Source organism: Grampus griseus, assembly GCF_964374135.1.
Source record: "Grampus griseus genome assembly, chromosome: 1".
Classification (NCBI taxonomy): domain Eukaryota; kingdom Metazoa; phylum Chordata; class Mammalia; order Artiodactyla; family Delphinidae; genus Grampus; species Grampus griseus.
Genome location: NC_139017.1, coordinates 67,061,917 through 67,084,395, shown reverse-complemented (window position 1 = coordinate 67,084,395; position 22,479 = coordinate 67,061,917).

Below are 22,479 nucleotides of genomic sequence, written 5' to 3'. Positions count from 1 at the left end.
GGCACGCGCTGGGGCCCTGCGCCTCGCTGGAGGACGGAGGGCACAGGGCGGACAAGCAGGGTCCTTGGGAGATAGGCGGCGGGACAGAGAGCGGCGCCAGCCACCAAAAGGGAGGGTGTTGCCTCCCCGTCGGGGAATCGAACCCCGGTCTCCCGCGTGACAGGCGGGGATACTCACCACTATACTAACGAGGACGGCGGCCACCGCCCCCGCGCCCGGACGCTCTCGGGCTGACTGCCGACGCCTCCCCGTGCCCTCCGGGCCCCTGCCCACCACGGGCGCCCGGCACGTGCCCGAGCCGACCCAACGCCACACCAACCGCGTCCTCCAAAGCAGCAGCCCCCGACCCGACAGGGACCCGGACCCAAGTGGCGCTGAAAGCTCCGACTGCGCGCTGCTTATTGCCTCCGACGCGGGGATCGCGCCGGGAGGAGGGGGCCCGAGACCGAAAGCAAGGTTGCGAGGAGGGGGTGGGCGCGCGCCTGGCCATGGCCGGCGAGGAGAGTAGCGGGTGGGGGCCGGCGGCAGGGGCTGGCAAGACGCGGCCCGTTTCAGTCCGGGGCCAGGGCTGGGCGAGGGCGCCACCGCGGCGGAGCCAGGCGCGTCGTCTGGCCTTGCTCCCCGTCGGCCGCCGCGCGCCCGCTCCGTCGCTCCCCCACACGGCCGCGTGCCTGGCCCGGAGCACAGCGTCCCGCCAAGGGCACCGGGCTTCGCATCGCGTCGTGTTCCAGCCAGCCGAGCGACCACGCGCACGCCCAGGCCCGCCGTCAGGATGGCCGAGCGGTGTAAGTCGCTGCGTTCAAGTCGCAGTCTCTCGTGTAAGCGTCGGTTCGAATCCTTTTCCTAACAAATGCCTCTGGCCTTACCGGAGTCTTTTAGTGCCTTCCAGTTGTGCTTTTGTCTTCTTTCTCTCAGCCTACCACCGTCCCCATCTCCTTTTTCGCCCACGGTAGCTCTGCGGCCTTGTGGACCCGACAACACCTAACGCACTCCCAGCACCTCCACTCCAAGCCGTGGCAGGCAACCTTCTCCCTCTCCCTGGACAGAGCTGCTAGCTGCATTTTTGCGAGCGCCCACTCAAGGCCTTCGACGTCCCGTGTCTTCCTTTTCGGACGCTTGCCTCAGCCCCCAACACCAGTGGCCGGGGCGGCGCCTCTCCCCGCCGAGGCTGTGGCCACGCGCAAACGCCCCCGCCTGTGTTTGGACTCTCCAGCAGCACTGCTTCCCCCGTGACGCCCCTCCCCTCTGACCACCCACCCCTTCTTTCCTCGTGAGGTGCTGGTGCAGCTGGTGCTGTGGTCTTGGCGCTGGTGCTGCTGGTGGTGGCCTCTGGTTCTGGTGTTGTGTGGGCGCTGATGCTGCTGTTTGTTGTAAAGGGGGTGGTGGTGGGCAGGGGTGTGGTGAGGTGGGGCTTAGCGGTGAGGGTGGTGGTGTTTGTGTTGAGTCCTGGCACCCTCAGCGCTGGAGGCGACTGCGGAAGGTTCGGGAGAGTGATCTACCACAACAACAAGATCTACAAGATGTGGTGCTCCTGTGGTCCTGGTGGTTCCCAGTCTAGTGGTACTGGAGGTGGTAATGATTTAGTTTGTGATGGTCGTCGATTGCCACTGCTTCGGGCAGGAAATTGGTAGGCAGTTGAGAGGCATCTACACATCATGGTCGTGTTTTTGAGGTAGCTGGTATTCACTTACTGGGTTCCACATTTTAGCACATTCTTGGGACTTTCTCACTTAGTTTATTGTCCTAACACTTCTGAATTAGTGCCATTCATTTAACATATATATATTTTTTCTTCCTATTTTTCTTTTTCTAAATTATATGGGATGAAATGACAAATCTGATATGTCCATTTTCAGAATTGTGACAATCTTTGTACTTAACAAAAGGCCTGTTGCCCATCTAGCATGAAGCCACTATTATATCACTGGCTTTTTATTTTTATTTCATTTATTTACTTATTTTTTGGCCACGCTGCAGGGTTTGTGTGATTTCAGTGTCCCACCATGGGTTGAACCCTGGCCAAGGAAGTGAAAGCCCAGAATCCTAACCAGTAGATCACCGGCTTTTTATAAAAGGAAAATCTTTACTGGGAGGTTCATGGCAAGGAGATAACTTTAATCTGTCTCCTCATTTTGCAATTAAGCCAAACCTTTAGAAAAATTTTTTTTATTGAAGTAGAGTTGACTTTTTAATTGAAATATAATTGAATATATAATTAAAAGAATAGATATGTATTCTTTTTCAGATTCTTTTCCATTATAGTTCATTACAAAATAATGAAACTAGTTCCCTATGCTATACAGCAGGTCCTTGTTGTTTACCCTTTTTATAGACAGTAGTGCGTACATGCTGATCTTGATGCCGAAAGCACAGCTTCTCTGTACACCAGTGCCGAATCAAATCTCGGAGACAGAGTTTTGGGTGAAGTAGAAAAAGATAGGTTTATTACTTTGCCAGGCAAAGGGGGACACAGTGGGCTCCTCCATCAAAAAGCTATGTGGGGGCTTCCCTGGTGGCGCAGTGGTTGAGAGTCCACCTGCCGATGCAGGGGACACGGGTTCGTGCCCCGCTCCGGGAAGATCCCACATGCCGCGGAGCGGCTGGGCCCGTGAGCCATGGCCACTGAGCCTGCGCGTCCGGAGCCTGTGCTCCGCTACGGGAGAGGCCACAACAGTGAGAGGCCCGCGTACTGCAAAAAAAAAAAAAAAAAAAAGCTCTGTGTACCCACTTGGAGAGGATAGTGAGAAGTTTTACAGTAATGTTCAAATAAGGTATTATCAGTTTGTGGAGATTCTTCTGATGGCTTGGTGGTAAGGTAAGTAGAAGTTAGCATCATCAACCTTCAACTGGTCCAGGGTCTACATGCTTGTGGGCAGCATACCATCGTTAATTTCTCCCATCTGGTGGAGGTTTCAGTATCTGCAAAGTAGCTCAAAGATATTGTTGTATGTGTTAGTTGATGGGCAACCAGGACCTTGCCCCAAGGCTGCAATATTGTTTCTCTTGACAGTTTGTTTCTCCCTGGTCTTGCATCCCCTCCCTTTCCTAATTAACGATGCTTGAATCTGCCAGTTGGAACTTAGGGAAGGTCCTGGAGGCTGAATGAAGGCTATTTCCTGTAATCAAAGACATGGGGGACACAGAAAGGCTTTGTGCCCAGGAGCCCCACAGGGCCCTGCTTGGTATCAATCTCAAACTCTCAATTTATCCCTCCCCGCCTTTCCCCTTTGGTAACCGTAAGTTTGTTTTGTATGTCTGTCAGTCTGTTTCTGTCTTGTAAGTTCATTTTAGATTACACACATTTTAGATTACGTGTATATGTGATATCATATGGTATTTGTCTTTTTCTTCTGAGTTACTTCCCTTAATATGATAATCTTTAGGTCCATCCCTGTTGCCACAAATGGCATTATTTTATTCTTTTTTATGGCTGAGTGATATTCCATTGTGTATATATACTACATTCTGTATCCATTCATCTGTCAACGGACACTTAGGTGCTTTCATGTCTTGGCTATTGTAAATAGTTGAGATTCAGCCAACTTTTATGAATTAGGGGAAGGTTAGTTGGTATATGCTTATGGCACAAGTTTTGAATGGAGGAATTTGAAACTTGGCCATTTATGGTAAGATATAGTAAATGGGTCTTCAGCACTGGATTTTCCTGGACAAGGGACCCTTTTCTCTGAAAGAGTTCCGGCATTCAGGTTACCTTCATGTCCACCTCCTTTGGTTCCATGGTGGGGGAGGGGGGAGATAACCTTTTGTTCCAGGTGTTGTTTGAGGTCAAAGTTTTCTTCTTTGCTCATGCCTTTGATGCATGACTTGCAGTTTGTTTGTCTCTGAAAACCAACTTAGTATCTTGTTGCAAACAGGACAGGGCTAGTTTTTGGCTGGTTCTGAGATTACATATTCATAGAAGAATTTCAAATAGACAATCCCTATGTGAACATGTTCAGTCTCACTAAAAATCTATGAAATGTTGATTTAAAAAAGCTTGTGATATTTTAAATATCTTTTCCCATTTCATATGAGCACTTCATAGAAATAGCAAAAGTGAAAGAATTTTACCATAAACACTTGTGTCGTGGCTTGAATAATAACCCCCTTTAATTAATACCCACTTGGAACCTCAGAATGTGAGCTTATTTGGTATAGGGTCTTTGTAGATGTAATTAGTAAAGGTTCTTGAGATAATATCATTCTGGATTTAGTAACTGGTGTCCTTATAAAAAGAGGAGAGGTGTCAACTGGTGTCCTTATAAAAAGAGGAGAGGTGTCCTTATAAAAAGAGGAGAGGACACATAGAGACACACAGAGAGAAGGCTGTATAAGATGGAGATGAAAGCAGAGATTAGAGTTACATTGCCACAAGCAAAGGAATTCTGGGAGTCACCAAAAGCCAGAAGGAGGCAAGGAAGGATTCTTCCCTAGAAACTTCAGAGGGAGCATGACCCTGCTGACACCTTGATTTCAGACTTCTAGGCTCCAGGGCTGTGAGAGCATAAATTCCTGTTGTTTTAAGCCACTTGGTATGGTAGTTTGTTACGGCAGCCCTGGGAAACGAATGCAATTTGCATACCTACCATCTAGGTTTTCCAATTAACATTCTACTTTATCACATATTTGTCTATTTATCCAAACTTCTAGTTTGTGATATTTTTAGACTTATCAGATATTATCAATATTTTCAATATTTGGCATTGCAGTGTTCCTGAGGGTCTGAGGGGATGATCAGTATTATGCACTTTGTTGGAAGTAAAATTATTCTACAAAGTTTTTAGAGAAAAATTTGGATCTATCTAAATTTTAAATGTTTATTTTTTTTATCAAACAATTCCACTATAGGAACTTATCTTACCCAAATATTTGCACTAGTGGACAAGGTTGTATGTTCCTTGCTTTATTATAGAAACTAGAAAATACCTCACGTGTTCATAGTTAAGAGCCTGTTTATGAAATACATAACACAATGTAGCTGTTTGAAAGAGTGAGTAGATAAGTATATATGTCAATTATACTTTTGTGGTAGTCAGCTTCCAAGACAGCTTTTTTTTTTTTTTAACATCTTTATTGGGGTATAATTGCTTTACAATGGTGTGTTAGTTTCTGCTTTATAACAAAGTGAATCAGTTATACATATACATATGTTCCCATATCTCTTCCCCTCTTGTGTCTCCCTCCCTCCAACCCTCCCTATCCCACCCCTCTAGGCGGTCACAAAGCACCGAGCTGATATTCTTATGCTATGCGGCTGCTTCCCACTAGCTATCTACCTTACGTTTGGTAGTGTATATATGTCCATGCCTCTCTCTCCAAGACAGCTTTTAATGATCATCACCTCCTGGCTTCCAAACCCTCTGCAGTCGCCTCCCACACTATGTCAGGGTATGTCTATGTCAACAGAATATAGCCAAAATGAAGGTATGTCACTTCCAACATTAGGTTAGAAAAGACTATGGCTTTCATCTTGGGTGATCTCTCTCTCTCTCTCTCTCTCTCTCTCTCATAACCTTCTTTGGGAGAAGCCAGTTGACATTTTGTGAGGATACACGGGCAGCCTATGGAGAGACCTACGTGGTGAGGAAGCAAGGCTAAGCAGGTAAGCAGCCACCTGAATGAGCTCAGAACTGGATCCTCCAGTCCAGCTGAAGCTTCACATGACTGCAGACCCAGCCAACAGCTTGATGACAACTTCATGAGGACCTTGAGGCAGAACTATGCAGCTAAGTTGCTCCTGGATTCCTGACCCTAGAAACTGTGACATAATAAATGTTGTTTCAACTTGCTAAGTTTTAGTAATATGTTATGCAGCCATAGGTAACAAATACAAATAGTATGTTAAAAAAGTAAATTATACCATAGTGTAATCATATAATGGTAAATCTTATATATACATATACATTTTTTCATATAAATTCTTGAAATTCATAACATAATATTATGGTGAGTAGGTATAATATGATAATGTGGTGAGTAGATCTTATATCCTTTGTCCTATTGTATTATTTAAATTTTTATAATTAACTCTTATAATTGATGTGTAATTGCGCTTTATTGGCGTATAATTGATATACAGTAAAATGTACACATTTAAAGTGTACAGTATAAGTTTTGCCGTACAGATCCATCACTACGATCAAGATAATGAACATATTATCACCCCCCAAATTTTCTCCTTCCCCTTTTTAATCACATCCCTCCCCAGGCAACAGTTAATTTGCTTTCTGTCACCATTGATGAGTTTTCATTTTATAGGACATAACTGTCCAATAATATTTCTGTGATGATGAAAATGTCTTATATCTGCATTGTCCAGTGTGGAGCCGCTATTCACATGTGGCTACTGAGCTCTTGAAAAGAGGCTTATCTAAATTGAGAAATCCTGTAAGTGTAATACACACTGGATTTCAAAGACTTAATGTGAAGACAAGAATATAACATATCTCATTAACGTTTTATACTGATTATATACTGAAAGGATACTATATTGGATGTATTGCGTTTATGTATTGACTTGTGTCCCCCCCCACAAATTCATATGGAGAGGTCCTAACTCCCAGTACTTCAGAATGTGAATTTATTTGGAACTAGGATATCTATTTCCTATGTAATTAGTTAAGATGAGGTAGAGTGGACCCCTAATGCAATAGGCCTAATATCTTCTTTTTTTTTTGGCTGCACCACACGGCATGTGGGATCTTAGTTCCCCGACTAGGGGTCCAACCCGGCCCCCTGCATTGGAAGTGCAGAGTCTTGACCACTGGACCGCCGGGTAGGTCCTAGCATCCATATTAAAAAGGGAAAGTCAGATACAAACACACACACACACAGAGGGAGAACACAGGTGAAGTTTGGAGTTATGCAGCCACAAGCCAAGGAACTATTAGAACCTAGGAAAGAGGCCTAGAACAGATCTTTCCCTAGGGCCTTCAGAGGGGGCGTGGCCCTACTTGACACTTTGATCTGACTCCTAGCCTCTGAAATGGAAATAATAAATTTCTGTTGTTTAAATTACTCAGTTTGTGGTACTTTTTTTATGGCAGCCCTAAAAAACGAATACACTAGGTTAAATAAAATATTAATTTTGCCTGTTCCTTTTTACTTTTTTTTAAATACTCCTTCTTGAAGAAGGCTCTCTCTCTTCCCTCTTCAAATACCCTATGGAACTAATGTATGGGTTTCTGAAAAATTATGCAATCCCATTTAAGATGAAAGTAAACATACTCCTTTATCATGTAATACGGTGCGTAAGGTGGTAGGGGCCCACAGGGGAAACCTTCCACGGTTAAGACAATGAGAATGGAGTCTGGCTCCACATACCTGTGATGGAAGGGACACTTTTTCCTGCACTCTTAACTCTGGACGGTGTAATTGTTACCAAGTCCAAGCTCACTGCTCGCTGCAGCACAGGCCAATAAATCAGAGACGAGGTGTTGAGGCAAGGAATACGACTTTATTTGGAAAGCCAGCAGACCAGGAAGATGGCAGACTAAAGGCTCAAAATAACCATCTTATCAGGGTTTGGATGCCAGTTTCTTTTATAGCACAGAGAGGGGGAGGAGATGAGGAAGTAAATAAAAAGGCCATAAGTTTTGCAAATATCCCCTAGAATGGCTAGCATATGGGAGGGGATGTGTTCATTTCTTCTTTCTTGCAGCCATCACAGGTGGACAGGGTCCAGATGTTTCCCTGAACAAAGGCACTTTGGTTTAACATTCAGGCAGATGGGCTCAGGCAGCGGGGCAGGGTTCCCCAAGGCAGGCCATTATGTACTGACAGTATCCTTTTAGTGAACAAAAGCAACAGGAAGCAAAGGAAGCAAAGGTTAAAGTGCACAAAAGCAACAGGAAGCAAAGGAAGCAAAGGTTAAAGTGCACATATAGTCAGATTTGGCTCGTCCCTGTTACAAACTGTTGCAACATGAGAAATGTGAGGAGAACATCACAGTCAAGAATTACAGTGGAGGTGGACAGTAGCACAAAAATCTGGGAGAGTAAATCATTTATTTGACTTTTTCTCTGAATTTTTTGTTTTGTTTTTGGTTTGAAGAAGAAAATAACTTTTCTAATCCTATTTTGTTTAGGCACATATCCAAAGGAATGAGGTGAGCCCTCAGTACAACTGTAAGTTAAAAGCTTTTTATTTCCATCCTTCCAACCCTTCCCTGAGCTCCCTTCTCCCTTCTCACTGGCTCCCTCCCTAATTGCCTTGAGTTCCCAGCACTCTGGGTCTATGTCCCCTCTGATGAAACTACTAGCTTGAGAAGCTGATTCTCTCTAAGGTGTGCATTAGACTGTGTCCTCAACTAGAAAAAAATGTTGATTTAAAGAAAACAAAACCCACGCATACTAGATTAAATAAAAAAGACACTCAAAGACAGAGAACAAAGTATGATGTGAGCTAACTGAAAGCAAAACTGGAAGTGTTTTTGGGAAGCCAGAATTTGAAGACATGACCACTCTCATCTGCTTTTCTCTCTACTTCTCTCCAATTTCAAAATTAATCAATTCCGATTCTCTTGCTTTCTCACTGTCTCCCCTTTCCTTCCTCCCTTCTATCTCCCTTCTATCCTGTCTCCTTCTCTTAGATGGCTTGCTTTACTTTAACATGACCTAGCATGGTCTGACTCTATATGATCTTACAATTAAGTACCTGCCATCATCTAACTAAGGTCTCTGACCCTCAGTTAATTTCTAAAGACAGTCTAATTAGTCACTGGTCGCTCACTGAACTCGCTCCTCCTTGGGCAATGATGGAACCTAGCCTGAACTGAGAGGGCTGGGGGAGAAATTAGGAAAGGATTTTGTCAACCTGAAAGACCTAGGGCTGCCTCTGCCAGCTGCAAGCAGGGCAAGGGAAGTAGAGCGTGTATATCAGGTATGTATTGACATTATCTCATTATCTTATAATAGATATTATATTACCTATTTTTCCATATGTTACGGTTATTGTATCTGGATGTATAAAAAATTAATGTAAAATTTATATATTTGTTATTTCATAAATGCTAGCGGGATCATCTCCATCAAGGATGGGATGATTTTTCACTTTTTACTTTTTTAAATGTGGCTTCTAGACAATTTGAATTTATATATGTGGCTCACATTACATTTCTACTGAATAGCACTGCAATAGAGGTATATTTAACAACAAATTTGTCTTGTCAGGTTTACCGGGAAACTGTTTCTTCTTCTCCAAGCCCTTTATCTGGTGATGCCTATCTATTCCATGTCCCTAGTTAATATGGAATGACAATCTCTAATTAGCAAACAGTGATTGGTATTGCCTTTGGTATTCACCTAGAACTCTCTCCCATTTATCTGTAATTCAGCTCTCAAACTCTCAAGTCCTTTTGATGATCTATTTGGAAGAATTCTCTGATTTTGACACATGATACTCTCTCCTCAACACAATTTCTAATTTGTTCTTTAATCTGTGAACCTTCAGCCATAGACATTTTTGCTGTCAACATATCCACAGCCATCCATCCATCCTGATCCCAAAGGATCCTTATCTATTGAGCTAACTTGCTTGATTTTACTACTATGAGAGGTGAACTAAACAGACGCTATATTATTAAAAAAATCAGTCAATCAGTGGAAACACTGACATTGTTCTATGAGTGTAGGGAGCATCTTAGTACCAATTACTCTCGTGGTTTTGTAGGTAAATATCATCTTGACTGTACTCAATGATGTTAAACTTCAGGGATTAAATTATTCATTTATGAATTGGTGCAAATGCAGTAATCCTCTTTAAGTAAATTTCTGCCTGCAAGACTTCCTCATTGCATCTCCTACTGAAAGAAAGTATAAGACACCTAAACTTTGGGGGAATATTCTCCCCAACCACCAACATCATTTTATTTTATTAAAAAAAAATTTATTTTTGGCTGCACCACACGGCTTGCAGGGATCTTAGTTCCCTGACCAAGGATCGATCCCAGGCCCGCTGCAGTGGAAGTACAGACTCCTAACCACTGGGCCGCCAAGGATTTCCCTTCCCAATATCATTTTAGAGAAGTTGACACTGAGCATTCTTTCTGACAATTATTAGATAATTACTAATTGAGGCCATTCAGTTGATTTAGGGTAATAAAATCTGATGCTAAATAAATGTAAGCATTCTTGTCCTCAGCCTGGGAATCACATTGAAGAGAAAGCAGAATCTGGAGCCTGATTTGGGTAAAATTGGAAATGAGTTAATGCCTATCTTCATTAACATATAGGCTAATGAACAGGAAGATCTGGTTAGGACAGGAAGAACTCTTAAGAATAGAACAGACAGGGACTTCCCTCGTGGTCCATTGGTTAAGACTCTGTGCTCCCAATGCAGGGGCCCATGTTCGATCTCTGGTTAGTGAACTAGATCCCGCATGCCACAACTAAAAGATCCCACATGCTGCAACTAAAGATCCTGCATGCCACAAGGAAGATCTTGCACGTGGCAACGAAGATCCTATGTGCCACAACTAAGACCCCGCACAGCCAAATAAATTAATTAATTAAAAAAATAATAGAAGAGACAAATAAATCAATGGAACAGAACAGAGAGCCCAGAAATAGACCCACGTAATATAGTCAACTGATCTTTGACAAAGAAGCAAAGGGAATACAATAGAGAAAAAATAATCTCTTCAAAAAATAATGCTGGAACAACTGGACATCCACATGCAAAAAAAAAAAAAAGATTCTAGACACGGATCTTACACCCTTCACATAAATTAACTCTAAATGGATCATAGACTTAAATGCAAAATTATAAAACTCCTAGAAGATAACAAAGGAGGAAAATTTAGATGACCTTGAGTATGACAATGGCTGTTTAAGTACAACACCCAAAGTACGATCTATGAAAGAAAGAATTGATAAGCCTGACCTTATTAAAATTAAAAACTTCTGCTCTGCAAAGGCACTGTCAAGAGAATAAGACAAGCCACACACTGGAAGAAAATATTTGCAAGTCATATCTGATAAAGAACCCCCTTACTTTACTGAGGTCTGGAGAAGCAAAGAGCCTTGCCCAATACCACACAGTGGCAAAGCTGGGTCTAAAACCAGCTCTCATCTCTCCCCTCCTAACCTAGGTCCTCAGAGATAAATAACACTCTGCTCTTTATGTCCCTCACTTTGCCTTGGTGAGGCAGGAGATAGATGGGCTCCAGGCTAGACTTTACAACCAGCCTCCTGTCTATTATTTCTTGAGGCAGGAAATAGATGGACTCATGTTAGACATTTACAGCCAGCCTCCTAAACATACTTCAAGATAGAAATAACAACAGGGACAGGGTAAATAGCTGGACTTTGTCTCCTGTAGACACTTTAAGATAACAGTAATGGGAGGAGCAGAGAGGGGCTAAGCCCTGCTTGGGTAAAAGATCAAGAGGTCACATATTTCTCATCCTTGGGTTCGGGGAGACCTCAACTGCACATGCGCAGAAAGGCTCCTTGGGGGTCAAAAGGGAGGAGACGCGAGACCATAAAAAGTTGTGGCTAGCTCTCCCAAAGGCCCTTGCATTGAAATCCACCTTGGCTTAAGGATATACACGCACATTAGGGAGGGCCCTGAGGCAAATCAGCCATGAGGTCAAAACAAGACTATGGGCCAGAGGAAAACAAAGACCCGGAAGACTGCTCCCTTATAAATGATCTAATTCCAGGCTTCCCTGGTGGCGCAGTGGTTGAGAATCCGCCTGCGAATGCAGGGGACATGGGTTTGAGCCCTGGTCTGGGAAGATCCCACGTGCCATGGAGCAACTAAGCCCGTGCACCACAACTACTGAGCCAGAGCTCTACAGCCCGTGAGCCACAGCTATTGAAGCCCGCGCACCTAGAGCCCGTGCTCCGCAACAAGAGAAGCCACTGCAATGAGAAGCCCGTGAACCGCAACGAAGAGCAGCCCCTGCTCGCTGCAACTAGAGAAAAGCTCTCGCACAGCAACAAATACCCAACACAGCCAAAAATAAATAAATAAATGATTTAAACTTCCCAAAGGTGCAACTTTTCTCTGAGCTCACCCATGCATCTGTCAGCACCTACTCTGCTTTCCTAATAAATGCCTTACTTTCCTCTACCTTCTGTCTCCTTGGCAAAAAATGTTTTTCAAGGCAGAGAACGTGGGCCCAGACTTTAGCCAGTGGCATTCATGGTCTAGCGGTTAAGATTTGGGGCTCTCACCACCGCGAACAGGGTTTGATCCCGGTCTTGCTTCCAGCTGCTGTTGCTGCTGCTCACTGCTGTCTCTCCAAGATCAATGGGTCTTTGCTTCCTGAGAAATAGCCCTTCCTTCTCTCATATTGTTTCTCTCTCCTCTCATCAAAATTCTTCAGCACTCCGCTGTTCTGGAAAACAGGGAATGGTGAACAAATTCACACTCTGAAGTTAATGATCCACCTAACTTAGGGTATTTGCCTAACTAAAGGTTGTTAAAGATGACAACGCTTTAACACAAAGACGTGAATTCCCAAAGGAAGTTTTCAGGCAGGACTGTTGATGCTAGTGTGTGGACCTGGCTGAGCCCCTTCAAACCAGAGCTTCTATAATTCCATCATTCTTTCTCCCCTCTTCCCTTCTGTGGTTGCCTTTCCTTCCAGACTTCCTCCTCCTTTGGGGTCAGCAGTTGATTGTAGTGTTGCCTAGGGTGTCTCAGCTGTTGAGGAAGTGGCTGTAACAAAGAAACCCTAGAAAGGACTGATAAAGCAATTACAGAGATCTGCTCATAGGGTGGTCAGTATATTAAGAAGAGGAACAGAACCCAACCAAGCAGAGAAAAGAGCATCTTCCTAATCAAGTGGCTAGAATCTGAGAGTGTCTAGAGCTGGAGTCACTTGAGTTTATAGCATTTATCTGTCCTTCCCAAAGTGGTTCCATAAACACCAGTACCCACTGGAAGTGCTAACCAAAAACTGGGTTCACCTCTTGGTGGGTGTCAAGCCAAGACACAACCAAGCCAAAGAGCAGGAGAAGGAAGGATTCATTACTTACAGCAAATAAGGAGTCCTTCCCAAAGCAATGTCTCCCTGAACAGCCAAATTGGTTAAGTTTTTTTTTAAATTAATTAATTTATTTTTGGCTGCATTGGGTCTTCGTTGCTGTGTGCGGGCTTTCTCTAGTTGTGAGTGGGGCTACTCTTCGTTGCGGTGCGTGGGCTTCTCATTGCGGCTTCTCTTGTTGCAGACCACAGGATCTAGGCACGCGGGCTTCAGTAGTTGTGGCACGCAGCTCAGTAATTGTGGCTTGCAGGCTGTAGAACACAGGTTCAGTAGATGTGGCACACGGGCTTAGTTGCTCCTCGTTGTGTGGGATCTTCCTGGACCAGGGCTCAAACCCGTGTCCCCTGCATTGGCAGGCGGATTCTTAACCACTGCACCACCAGGGAAGCCCCAAGTTGGGTAAGTTTTAAGCTAAGGGTACATGCATATTCATGAAGGGGCTTGAGCAGAAGAGAATTCAGCATAGAATTGAGTCAAAGGTTGACAGAGTCCAGGCTTTAGTTGATTGAAGTCAAGAGGGTCAGAAAAGGTCAGCGTCTCTTAGGTTCCAGTTGATCTGGTGATTGAGCACTTCAGGCTAAATCTTTACCTCTGAAACAGAACTAGGAGTCTTTACAGCTGATCTATTATCTTTGCTATTGTTACTTCTCTTGCCTAACAGTGGTTTGTTCCTGCATTCTTTTTTTTTTTAAATTTATTTTTATTTATTTTTGGCTGCGTCAGGTCTTTGTTGCTGCGCACAGGCTTTCTCTAGTTGTGGTGCACGAGCTTCTCATTGTCGTGGCTTCTCTCATTGCGGAGTACAGGCTCTAGGCACGCAGGCTTCAGTAGTTGTGGCACATGGGCTCAGTAGTTGTGGCTCACGGGCTCTAGAGTGCAGGCTCAGTAGTTGTGGTGCACGGACTTACTTGCTCCACGGCATGTAGGATCTTCCAGGACCAGGGCTTGAACCTGTGTCCCCTGCATTGGCAGGTGGATTCTTAACCACTGCACCACAAGGGAAGCCCCTCCTGCATTCTTTTGTTCCCTTAAGACCATTAATTACTGAGACCTGTTCAAAGGCAAGCACTATGACTAGGCTTAGATCACAAAATGGCTTAGGCCAAAAATGGCTTAAGTGACAAAAGCCAGGATTCTCTTTCTCTGGGGGTCCCCTACCCTTTCTGCTTATACAGAACCAGTGAACTAGACTCTTCCAGTCTTTTAATAATAATAATTATAAAAGCTAAAATTTTGCCAGGTTCTCTGTTAAGCATTGTTAAAAACAAGACAATAGGCCCAAAATGGAGTCACTTTTGCTAAGCCCCATGTCATGAAACCAAAACTAATTGCAGTTTTGGCTCTCCCAGAAATGGATTCAGGAATCACCTGCTCAGCACTAGTTAGGTAATCTGCCTGACAGACCCCCGCCATCCCCTAAGGAAAGTAAACCTGCCATAAGCCATCTGCTTTTTGGGCTAATACAACTTCCTTCTTCCTGCTCCCTTCTGCCTATATAAGTCCTTCATTTTGTACAGCTCCTCAGAACTCCTTTCTATCTGCTAGATTGGCTGCATCCTGATTCGTGAATCACTGAATAAAGCCAATAAGACATTTAAAATTTACTGAGTTGAATTTTGTTTTTTTAACAGCGTGATTCATGAATTTTCTCATTTAATCTTCATAACAGCATTATAAGGTAAGTACCAATGTAGTCTGCAATTTACAGATGAGGCAACAAATCTCAGAAAGAATGAATAATATATCTAAGATTACACAGCTGGTAGGGGATGGGGATTTTGATCTGAATCTCTGTCTTCAGAGTCCATACTCTTAATCACTGGACTTTTCTGACTTTTGAATTACTTATACCTTTCCTATTTCCAGACATATGCATTTTTTAAAAGATGTATTATTTATATATTATTATTATTTTTGGCTGCATCGGGTCTTAGTTGCGGCTCGCAGGATCTTCATTGCGGCGCTTGGGCTTCCCTCTAGTTTTGGCGTGCAGGTTTTCTCTTCTCTAGTTGTGGCGTGCACGCCCCAGGGTGTGTGGGCTCCGTAGTTGTGGTGTGCAGGTTCCAGTGCACGTGGGCTCTGTATTTTGCGGCACTTGGGCTCTCTTGCTGAGGTGCACGAGCTCAGTAGTTGTGGTGCGCAGGCTTAGTTGCCCCATGGCATGTGTGATCGTAGTTCTCTAACCAGGGATCAAACCCGCGTCCACTGCATTGTAAGGTGGATTCTTTACCACTGGACGCCAGGGAAGTCCCCCAGACATATACATTTTAAATCAAGCTGTCCCTTTTAAAGAATTCTTCTTTCTGGACTTCCCTGGCATTCCAGTGGTTAAGAACTCCACACTTCCATTGCAGCGGGCGTGGGTTCAATCCCTGGTCGGGGAACTAAGATCCCGCGTGCCAGGAATTCTTCTTTTTCACTGGCATATTTCAGTTTTGAATAAACAGTGTGCCCTTGTATTTGTAATCATTTTGTTACTGAACCAAAAGGGTCCTGTCACCCACACGCAGTAAAGTCAATCTACTGACACCCTGTTGTGGTAAAGGAAAGTGTAGCATTCGTTGTAGGGTACCAAGCAAAGGAGTCTGGGACAGCTAGTGCTGAAAAAGCCCGGACTCCCTGATGGGTTTCAGGAAAACATTTTTAAAGACCAAGTGAGGGAGGGGAGTTGCAGGGGATGGGATCAGTTCCTGCACAATTCTCTGATTGGTAGATAATGAGGTAACAGGGCAGTGTCACGCGGTTAACATTAACAGTGCTTAGGCTCCGGTAGGCCTGGGGACTATGTACCCATGGTCATCAAGTGGTTAACATCTTCCATTGGGTGGGTTTTTTAGCATCTGTAAAACAACTCAGGAAATGTGCGTCAGATACTGTTATCTAGGTACTTCAGAGAGGAGGTAAAGCAGAGGATATGGGGAGGGGTCTGTCCCAGGAAGGCCCCATACAGTCCTGCTCGTTACAATTCCCCCCTTTTCTCTGGTACTCCTCAGTCGTGAGAACAGGGTGACAACGGCTCTTCTATTTCTTGCCGAATGGGGGCAAGGTCAAAGTCAGTTTTTCAGGATTAGAGGAGAGAAAGTCGTTGACTTTCATTTCAAAGAATTCTTGAGTCCCAAGCTTAGCATCGACACTTTGTATTACGAAAATACATTACCTCTGTTTTTTGGTTTTTTTTTTTTTGTGGTAGGTGGGCCTCTCACTGCTGTGGCCTCTCCTGTTGCGGAGCACAGGCTCCGGACGCACAGGCTCAGCGGCCATGGCTCACGGGCCCAGCCGCTCCGCGGCATGTGGGATCTTCCCGGACCGGGGCACGAACCCGTGTCCCCTGCATCGGCAGGCGGACTCTCAACCACTGCGCCACCAGGGAAGCCCTACCTCTGTTTTTGATGGCTTTGTCGTGGCAGCTGGACAGACATTTGAAAACTACTAGAGATATTACAATTAGAATAATGATCAAAATACATCCTTGTAGCATTTCCCCAAGGAGCGTTCCTAGTTCAGACGGCAACCAGAACAATAAGTTACGGAGCGGGTCCTCTCTACGAATCTCTTGTAATCAAGCAGACTTTTGAATTATTCTATTTTTCTGGGTATCAATCTCTCCTGGGATATTAATATATATCTAAAGAATCTAGTGCCTTCTGGTGGGAGACTATAGCTTGAGCTGTGTTGTTTGTCACTGCTATTTGTTTGTCACTACTATTTAGTCACTTTGTCACTAAAGTAAGAGAAAGGTTTCATAGTTACAAGAGGAGACCTTCAGACAATAAGGTTGCGGTTGGCCGCTGCTAGCAGATACTGTTTTGCGCATGGCTGGTGGTGTTCTTAAATCTGATACAGTTTGGAAAATTCAAGTTCTCAGCAATACGTGAAAGTGCTTGAAATCACATCCACCTAGTTTTACACTGGATGTCTGAACCATAGCTACCCCCATTTTTACCCTTCAATGCATTCCCCTCCTCAATCACCAAAGCAGATGCACAATGTATGTTTAGTAAGCCACAAAACAGGCCACTCTGGTCAGTAAAATTTAAGTTAAACCATGATTAGATTAAAATTCCTGAGAGCTGAGGTAGATCATCTACATCTCAAAGGCACAGGAAGAGAAATACCAATTCCTTTCATTCATGGGAGCAAAAATACCTGCTAGGGGACTACAAGATGAACAGAGGTCTGGTCACCCATACTTAATTATTCACAGCCAAATAGCAAACCAATGCAATGCAGAAGGGTCTCTCAGGGTCGCAGTTCCCTAGGCCCAGAAAGGGAAATTCCCAACCAGTGCTCCACTGTAGGCAAAGCCAATGCAATAAAGAAGAATACCTTAACAGAGCTCAAAGACTGTAGATGTCTCAACCAGCCAATGGCAGGACTGATACACACACACACAAACAACAAATATTGTCCCACAAACAAAAGATCAGACAAGGTGTAGCCCCCAAATTCCACTTCCACTCCCAGATGCAGGCTTCCAGAGTGGCCTGGCTCCTGAAAGAGAATGGACCCAGAGTGTCTTGCAACGAGCCCAGAATGGCTGACTCCCTAAAAGGGAAGTGAGTCGAGATGGTGTGGGTAGAATTTTCCCAGCCCGAGCAAGCCAAGAGTGGCTCTCCCCAGAACAATACATACAAAAACACAAACAACAAATAAAGTATGGTCACACAGACAGAAAATCAGAGGAGGTGTAGTCCAAAATTCTACTCCCACTCCCAGACGGAGGCCTCCAAACAGATTGGCCCAGCTCTTGAAAGAGAACGGACCCAGAGCGGCTCACAATGAGCCCAGAGTGGCTCAGTTCCTACAAGGGAATGAGCCCAGCTGGAATGGAGAGAAATTCCCAGCCTGCACAAGCTGGAGCAACTCACCCCCTAGTGATGCAGAACGTGGACGGTAGCTCAGGACGTTTCTCAACTCCAAAAATCCTCATGTTGGGTGGCCAGCACTGTCAGGAAGAGTGCCTTTGAGTTTCCCAGAGCAAAATGAGCTCCGGCAGCTGCTGGGGACTCAAGGGGCTGCCCCTGGCTGGAGTCAGCCTACCATGGGCACAGACTCCTGGGCTGGCTCACCAAAATTGTTACCAAACGCAAATTCGTGTGCCTAACAGTGAGGCCAAACAAACTAAAACATCAGAGTTTGGAGCAGAGAAAGTTTATTGTAGGGCCAAGCAAGGAGAATGTATGGCTCATGCTAAAAAAAAAAAAAAAAAGAGGAACTCTCTGATGGTTTTTGGGGAGAATTTTTATACGAAAAATTTGGGGTGAGGGCTGCAAGGTGTATGACTTACTTCTGATTGGTTGCTGGTGAGGTAATGGAAACAGGAGGGAAGGGGGCAGGGCACAACCTTTAAAAGAATGACATAACCATAGGACATGACAAAACTGCTTAGAACTAACTAGATCAAAGATGGCCGGGAGGGGCTTCCCTGGTGGCACAGTGGTCGAGAGTCCGCCTGCCGATGCAGGGGACACGGGTTCGTGCCCCGGTCCGGGAGGATCGCACATGCCGCGGAGCCTGCGCGTCTGGAGCCTGTGCTCTGCAACGGGAGAGGCCACAGCAGTGAGAGGCCCGCGTACGGCAAAAAAAGAAAAAAAGATGGCGGGAGATTCGACTTCCAGTAGACCTTGAGCCTCATTATATGCTCACTGTAATGCATAAGATAAATGACACACCCACCAGGGTCATGACAGTTCAGAGCTAACCATAAAAAGCCAAAAGTGGCCCAGCTTAGATCAATTCAGAGAACAGACTGGTGGTTGCCAAAGCTGGGGGGAAGAGACAATGGGGAGAAACTGCTTAATGGTACACGGCTTTACTTTGGACTGATGGAAATGATCTGTAACTAGATAGAGGGGGTGGTGGCACAGCACTGTGAATGTACTAAATGCCACTGAATTGTATACTTTAAAATGGTTCATTTTATGTGATGTGAATTGTACCTCAATTAACAACTATAAAAAAATCAATATCCAACAAAGGAGCAATTTTCAGGATAAATAAATAAATAAAGCCAAAAGTGGGCAGTGGCCCAATTCCTGGAAATCCCTGCCCTTTCCCCCCTGAAATAGTTGGAATAATCCTCCCACTCATTAGCCTATGAAGTTACCAAGCCATAAAAACTAACCACACCATATGTTGGGGCCTCTGGCCTTCTGAGATGGACCACACTCTGTCTGTGCAGTATGCTTCTCTCTAAATAAATCCACTTCTTACCTAGCACTTTGTCTCTCACTGAATTCTTTCTGCGATGAGACATCAAGAACCTGAACTTCATTAAGTCCTGAGACCAAGTGTGTGATCTCAGTTGAAAAAACCATAGGTTCAAGTCCCAAGCTGAGTTGCACAGTTTCAGCAACAGGACAGTGTTACTGTTGGAATCTTGGGCTCAGTCTGAAGTTACCATCCTCCACCTGGATGGGGGCCTTAGTTCCTGCAGGACTCAAAGATACTGTTATGTATTTTCCTTCAGGAGGAACCAGGACCTTGCCGATTCCTGCACTATAGTTTCTTGACTGCTCCTCCTTTGTTTCCGCATTCCCTCACTTCCCTGATTAGTTAAGTGTTTGAATCTACTCTTTGGAACTCAGTGAAGGTCTAGGAGGCTGAAGCCTTTTTTCTGCAAACAAGAAAGGGACACGGAAAGGATGTTGCACCCGAGAGGGCCCCCCAGGGTCCTGTTCATTTCACTTTTCTTTTAGAAACATCTCCTTGTAGTTTGTTCTTTCTTTACTCTTTTCTCAGCTGTGATGGGAAGGAGAGACTCCTACTTATGTTTTGGTTTTGTATGGGAGGAAAAATAGTTTTCGCTCTACCCTTCTAGGGTCTTGGTTGAGACACCTGCTCCCCACCCCCCCGTCCCCCCTCCCACCCGGCCCCATAATAAAAGACAGATTAACAGGAGAAAAACAAACAGAATTTTGATAACATATATACCTCCTGTATACGCAGGAAATACCCAGGAAAACTGAGTGGCTCCCTGAAATGGTGCATCACCTTAAACACTATATTCTGCTAAAGACAGAAGAAAGATTTTGGAAGAGGAGGAGCCAGTTATGGCAGGTTATCAGGAAAAGCACATTAAAGGGCAAGGTTGTTATGCAGATTTAAGTCTGTGTCTTCTCCATGGATAAGAATTTCTTGTGATTTAGAGTCATCCTTCTCTTCCTGGTGTATATAGCTAGATACCCATATAAATGGGAATTTCCCTTCTAAATGGAAATTTCCCTTTCCGAGAGAAAATTCTGCTTAGTTTTCAGAGCTTTTCCAGTATCTCCTGTTTCTAAAAAAATAACAGCTCAAGATAATCCTTAAGCCAGAGAGGCATATTTTGGGGTGGCATAGTCTGCTCCCTTCTCAACCAATTACAAAGAGCCACCTAGGCTTTTCTAAAATAATGCAAATACTTAACCTATAGCCAATCAAATAATTTCCTTGCTTTGCTTCCATCTTTTCTCCAAAAAAGTCTTTCGCCAAGTTCCTATTTGTGGACCACTCCTAATCACTTCCAGTTTGGTGTGGCCCAACTGGAGTTGATTTTTGCTCAAATGAACTTTTAAAAAAATTTTAATATGCCTCAGTTTATCTTTTAACAGTTTTTTTATATGCAAATGAAGGTATAGGGGTTCAGAATGAGCCTCCCCAAAATGTGCCCTTTTGTGTGAGAATTATTTTAAGCTAAAGGCAATTGAAACCGACCCTGCTGGGCCCTCCTGGGTATAAAAGCTTTTCCATGTCCCTTGTTTTTTGTTTGTAGGGAAAAGGCTTCAGCCTCCTAGAACTTCTCTAGTTCCAAAGGGCAGATGCAAGCAGTTTTTAATTAGGGAAGTGAGGGAATGCAGAAATAAAGCAGTCAAGAAACAGTAGCTCAGTGATAAAAAAAAAACAGAGTCCTAGTTCCTCCTCAAGGGGTATACAGAGCAATATGACATATATCTTTGAGTTCTTCTGCAGAAACTGAGGCCCAAAACGCAGCCTTTGTGCATGGGCGCTGAGTCAGATCTTGGAGACAGAGTTTTGGGTGAAGTAGAAAAGAATAAATAGCTTTATTGCTTGGCTGGGCAAAGGGGGACACAGCAGGCTCATGCCCCTCAAAAACTGTGTGTCCCAACCCAGGAGGATTTGGTAAGGGGTTTTGTAGCCATGTTTCAATGGCAGGGTTGCTGATAAGATTAGGGTGTGTGCAGGGCCTGCACTCCTTTAATCTGGCCTCAGGTGGTCTCTGGTTAAGCTTCTCTGGTTCTTGAGGCTATCAAACCATGAATTTCTCTCTGGAATGAGGTTTGCTTCATCAAGTAGTTCATCTTCCATTTGTTGGGGGTTTTAGTTCTGTAGAAGACCTCAAAGATACTGTTATGTGTATCCCTTGAGATGGAACAGGACCCTGCCCCAAGGCTGCACTATTGTTTCTTGTCTGCTCCTCCCTTGTCTCTGCATCCCCTCCCTTCCCTGATTAGCAACTGTTTGAATCTGCCCTTCGGAACTCAGGGAAGGTCGTGGAGCCTAGAGTCATTTCCCTACAAACAAGGAATAGACAGAGGACACAGAAAGGCTTCTTTGCCCATGAGCCCCACAGGGTCCTGCTTGGTTTCAAAACTAAGGCCCCAGGACTTCCCTGGTGGCGCAGTGGTTAAGAATCCGCCTACCAGTGCAGGGGACATAGGTTCAATCCCTGGTCCGGGAAGATCCCACGTGCCGCTAGAGCAACTAAGCCCATGCACCACAACTACTAAGCCTGTGCACTAGAGCCCACGAGCCACAATTACTGAAGCCCGCGCGCCTAGAGCCGGTGCCCCGCAACAAGAGAAGCAGCCGCAATAAGAAGCCCGAGCACCACAGTGAAGCGTAGGCCCTGCTTGCTGCAATACAGAAAGCCCACACGCAGCAACAAAGACCCAAGGCAGCCAAAAAAGTAAGGTCCTCCACCCAGGTGGAAGACGGCAACTTCATGCTGAGCACAAGATTCCTGGAAGGCTACCCTATTACCTCACCATCCACCAATCAGAAGAAAGTCACACACCATGCAGCCTTCACCCCAAATTTTGCTTATAAACACTTTTCCCCCAAAATTGAAACTGGAAAACCCAGTGTACCATATTCCTAGGGTAAGGTAAGCTGGCTAAAACTGAGTTGGAGGATTGTGATTGGTGTATGTTAGGTTACCTTGACAGGTGTTTTCTGTAAGTACAGGCTGCCTTAGGTTTACATGTGAGGTGTGGGCTGGGCCACTGGGACAGCCTCCATATTAAGGGTCCTGATACGTAAATTAACTTTATTAATTCCACCCCCCTTTGATCACAATTTCAGTTGTACTAAGAGTGTTGATCAAACTTAAAATATTGGCATGACTCTGAGCTACCGCTTCTGTTTGCTATTGGAATCAGGTTGGCTCTCTGACTGAACCCATAGGTTAGGATATTGAGGTCTCCGTCGAGTAGTTAGCTGTTTCCTTAATCCCGTTTTTGGCGTTCTAGATGAAGGGAGGACAT